This window comes from Ursus americanus, chromosome 6 (genome assembly GCF_024610735.1).
Source record: "Ursus americanus isolate L20-20 chromosome 6, mUrsAme1.1.p, whole genome shotgun sequence".
NCBI classification, from domain to species: domain Eukaryota; kingdom Metazoa; phylum Chordata; class Mammalia; order Carnivora; family Ursidae; genus Ursus; species Ursus americanus.
Genome location: NC_142132.1, coordinates 55,063,474 through 55,068,850, shown reverse-complemented (window position 1 = coordinate 55,068,850; position 5,377 = coordinate 55,063,474).

Below are 5,377 nucleotides of genomic sequence, written 5' to 3'. Positions count from 1 at the left end.
CTCGAACAAAGGGAAGAGAGGGCCCGGGACCTCAGGAGCGCCCGAGGTCTTTATTTCCAGATCCCCCTCCCTGCCCAGGGCCGTCTCCCCCCGCACGTCCGTGGCTAGCGCGCAGCGCCTGGAAACAAAGTGTCCACATTATCCCAGCCGCCAGCGGAGACAGTGAATGCGTGAAAAGGTGCATTGCGCACCGAGACACCTGTTGAAGCGGCGCCTCTTCTCAGAGCCTCTCTCTGTTCTGCCCTCGGTCAGCAGGGAGTGGGGGGTGGGAGGAGGGAGAGATACTGTGATTTGTGGCGACATATGTTGAGCAGATTGGTGTGTACTCTTCACAGGGACACACGCACCCTCGCTCCCATACACACCCCGCGAGAAGGAGCAGCTGCTCCCCTCACCTTCTCCCGACATAATACCTGGGCCAGGCGCTTTGGCGTCGCCTTTTGAGACTCCAGTTCTCCCCCACCCCCTCTGCCTTCCGCCCCCACCTGCCGCCCCAATCTTGGCAGCTTCGCTGTAGGACGTTATTGTCAAATTTAACAGATGCACGTTTGTTCCCAGCGCCCGGTCGCAAACACACACACGCACACACGCAGGCATCCACAGAAAACGCGACCGATGACACAGATGCGGAGCGCGAGATGTCTATTTGCCCGGCCCCGCGCCGCCGGGCTGGGGAAACAAACAGGACTGTGTGATGTTCTCTCCCCAGCCCGGAAGAAACGCGAACCGCCGCGGGCGGGGAGGCCACCTCCAGGCTCCTCGAACTTCGCGCTTGCCCTTTGGCGGGAGGGCGCACGGCGGGGCGCGGCGCTGGGAGCCCCGGGAGCGCACGGCTGTGGGCGCAGAGCGCCGACCGTCAGGCGGCGGGAAAGGGGTCCCTGGCCAGAGCGGAGAGGGCCAGAAGCTCCGGAGGTGCCGGTAGGGCCCTGCCTGACCTCTGGCCCTCGCTTGACCTCTGGGATTCTCAATTCCTGAGTGGTGAAGACCTCTCAGTCTTCCCGAGATTCCCAGGAATGGACATCCACCCGAGGGCGCTGGGGGCAGACCCGTCCCCCTGGAGTCGTCCTTCGGACACACGTGCCCACTTACTTCCTTGGCGCATGCAAGTTCACGGAGCTGGGCTTTACTCACAGAACGTGAGGAGAAGAACACTGGATGGGGGACCGGCCCCGGCTCTGCCACTATCCTTGTGCTGCCCTGAGAAAACTGTTTCACCTGGGCCTGCTTCCCGTCTATTAAAGGAAAAAAGAGGTGAAGGAAATACATTGTCACTTTCTTTTCAAGTTTTGCAAAATTTGGAAATCTTAGCTATCAATGGGTCTCAGGCTGTGAGAGAGTGCACCCCCTCCCCTATTCCTGCCCTGACCCCCACACTCAGTTTCCCAGATCTGCGTTTCTGGCCAATGGATCTTTCACCAACAGCTGAGGTGCTGGGGGCGGTGATGGTGGTGGGGAAAGACAGACACTGAGACAGACACAAAGATGCTATCCTTTGTCCCCTCCATCTTCCAACTCTTGGGGCACGGGCAACCTTTGGGCCACTGTGACACTGGGTGACGGCATGCCTACAGATGCCAGGCTTCCAGACCCGCATTTCTTCCAGTGCGGAGGTGGAGCTGGGAAGCTGGGTGGTGGGTGTGTGGCTGTTAAGCCTCTTCTTCTTTCCAGGCTTCTTTCAGGAGAAAAATGTGCCCCTCCCACCTCTGGTGTGAACTTGGAAGAGCTTTGCTCATTCCCTCATCCTTACATGAATTATTTTTATTTTCCATGTGTTTTTGACTGAATGCGCTCCTGACATTTCTGAGATCTACTGGAGCAGGACAGGGGACATTTTTCTTTGGGAGACGTCTCCTCTGTACAAATCAGGGCAGCCCTCTGCTTGGTGGTCCCTCTGTTTCCTAGACCTGATGCCCCCTCCCCACCCGTCCCAGGGCCATGGGGATGCTGGCTAGGCAACAGCAGTAAGAACCAAAGGGTGTCAGGATTGCTATGAGTTGGGGGGAGGGCAGGAGAAATCTATCCACCTCACTTCTTTAGGTCACCTTGGATGAAATGCTCACCCTAGGGGCGCCTGGGTGGCACAGAGGTTAAGCGTCTGCCTTCAGCTCAGGGCGTGATCCCGGCGATCTGGGATCGAGCCCCACATCAGGCTCTTCTGCTATGAGCCTGCTTCTTCCTCTCCCACTCCCCCTGCTTGTGTTCCCTCTCTCGCTGGCTGTCTCTATCTCTGTCGAATAAATAAATAAAATATTAAAAAAAAAAAAGAATCTCTTATGGTTAAAAAAAAAAAAAAAGAAATGCTCACCCTATTTCCAGTTATCAGATTAGGAAGGAAGGGGACAGGGGTGGATGGTGGCCAGGGTCAAGAATTAATTCTCGACTAACTCAGTGGAGAAGCAATAGAACGTAATGCAATGTGGTTTCTCACACAATACTTAGTAATTTGAATCTCCATATAGGACTTTCAAGGAGGCAGATCACCCTCTCACACAACCTCCAGGGAAGCCAGGAAGGGATTTTCCCAATCCCCAGTTTACTCCTGAGCATTCTGAGGCTCAAGGTCCCAGAGTTGAGGATTGGAACTCCTCTTCCCTTGTGTGCATTCAGCTAGCTGGCAGAGAATCTTCATTTTGTCACCTTCCCGGCCCCCTCCCCACTGCCCGCACTCCAGGATCTCCATCCTGCCACCCTCTGGAGCCATGCAGACATGGGCAGGTCTGTCAGGGTCTTGGGGTACAGGAGCTGAAGGGTTTGGGAGCAATAAATAATGGAGACTTTCCCCTTCTCTCTAGTTTTTCTCTTCGTATGGCTTCCACAAGCTTCTCTTAGCTCCACATCTGTGCTATGGAGGCAGGGCCAGATTTACAGGGCATGGAGAGTGAGGACCTTCTTAAATTTGGTGCCAAGGCACCCCACTGGCCTCCCTCCAGCCCCAGCTCTGCTGTGAGGGTAATGAGCCTCATACTGCCCCTTGCTTAGACCTGAAAGCTGGTGGTCCCAATTTTTTTTGATTATGTGGCGTTCTCAGAAAATTATTTTAGGCACACCCTTCAAAAACATAATGATATGTTATTATATATAATGATATGTTATAATAGCTGTTCATTATTCTTCACCTATTACATGCCATATAAAATATATGCAAAATGGGATTTATTGTAAATTACGGATGGCTTTCTGTACCAGGCAGCAAAAGTAGTGGAGAAGAAAATGTGATTTTGAGCCATGCACCGTGGGTTCCAGTTTGGACTTCCACACCTAGTAGCTGTATAAGCTTGGCCTATTCACTCAACCTCTAGGAGGCACCTTCATTTTCTCACCTATAAAATGGGGGGATAGGGACACCTGGGTGGCTCAGTTGGTTGAGCATCTGACTCTTGGTTTTGGCTCAGGTCAAGATCCCAGGGTCATGAGATCGAGCCTCACATTGGGCTCCACGCTCAGTGTGGAGTCGGCTTGGGATTCTCTCTTCCCCTCTTCCTCTGCCTCTTCCCTGCTCTCTCTTTCTCCACCCCCCAAGATAAATAAATCTTTAAAAAAATAAAAAGGGGGATAATACTAGAGTACCTGCCTCATGGGGCTTAAAACATTTAATTCCTGTAAAGCAATCACCATGAACATGTAGTGAGTGTTCAACCATTTACAAATGCAATCATTGATGAGATAGACATTATGAAACATACGTCCAAAGAAATTTGCACCCAGGAAGTAAAAATAAATGTAACTAAAAGTTCTAATGTGTGACTCTTCTTGTGCTCTCCTCTCCGGGCAACCTGATTTGAATCCTGCCATCTTCAGCAACGGCCACGGCAGTAGCAACAACAGGACACAGGTCTGTGTGCCAGCACGTTCTCACCCATTAATGTTATTCATCAAACCAGTGAGGCAACATGGCCAGAGATCAGAAGCCCATTTTACGTATGAACAAACTGAGGCTTTAGAGAGCTGATATGACTCGTTCAAGGGCACCCAGTTTGTATGGTGGAGAGGGAATAAGAATCTAGGTCTTCTTTTTTTTTTAAATTTTATTATTATTATTTTAAAGATTTTATTTATTTATTTATTTGACAGAGAGAGACAGCCAGCGAGAGAGGGAACACAAGCAGGGGGAGTGAGAGAGGAAGAAGTAGGCTCCCAGCGGAGCAGGGAGCCCGATGCAGGGCTTGATCCCAGGACTCTGGGATCACGCCCTGAGCCGAAGGCAGACGCTTAACGACTGCGCTACCTAGGCGCCCCAAGAACCTAGGTCTTCTGACCCCAAGTCTATGCCTCATCCACCCTAGCTCTGTTATGTTGTGGGTCCCACGCCCCGTGAGCTGGTTGTAGCATCCATCCAGTTAGACTCTTACAGAACAACTACCAAAAAAGGGGGTGTGGACAAATCAATGAAGCCAGCTGGTGGTGTGTGCATATGGCTCATTTATGCTTGTCCACCAGAAACCATAGCGGGCTTGGAGGCAAGCTGGCATGTAACCTTATTTGATGGGTGGGGTACACTTTGTCGATGCAAGTGTGGAAGGGAGCACTTTTATGCAGAGCTTTAGGTCCACACAGGAAACTACAAATCAAATTCCTGTCAATGCAATTGCCCAGATACCAAGATGGCCTGGGTCAATTGGGCATACCTTCCCTCTGTCTCATAAATGTTTATGAAGGGTCATTATGAAAGGTGGTGGCCAGCTGTTCCCCACAGGCACAGAGATTAGACTGTAGGAAGTGGTTTGAATTGGAAAAGCAGGGATTTAGGCTATTTCGGGCTTAGGATGACTATTCAGTTGTATAGAACATACCGGGGGAGTCACCGGCCCCAGAATCCCTTCAAGACCGTGGGTGGAATTCACTGCTACAGTTCTTAACGTGAGCGACTTGAAAGGAACACCAGTCCCCTCCGAAACCATCACAGCATGACAGCACAAACCCATGACATACGAGGTGTTGTGAGAATTACCGACAGAAGGTTAAGGCTGCAGAAGACCTTCACTGGCCTCTAGTCCCCAACACTAAGTTGACAAATGATTGGGAACTGAGACCCAGAAAGGAAACATGTCTTGTTCAAGGCCACACTGCCAGAACCCAAGTCTCTTTCCTTTAGTGCATGATCAAGCCCCAGAGCCCTTGCTCTGAGTTGCTCGCATTTGGTATCCACCATTCTCTGCCTGGTAGTGGAGGTCCTTTGTCCCCTGTCTCCCTCAAAAGAGGATGTGGTCCTTGAGACCAGGAGCTGTGTCATGTTGAGCATCTAGCAGGAACATTAAAAATGGTGGGTCTCTGGTAGAGATTGGCTTCATGGGACCAGGAAAGTGAAGGTCACATGAGATCTGGGCAGCCAGCAGGAGGCTGGCAGGATGTAGAATGAGTGTAAGGGGCTGATCAGACC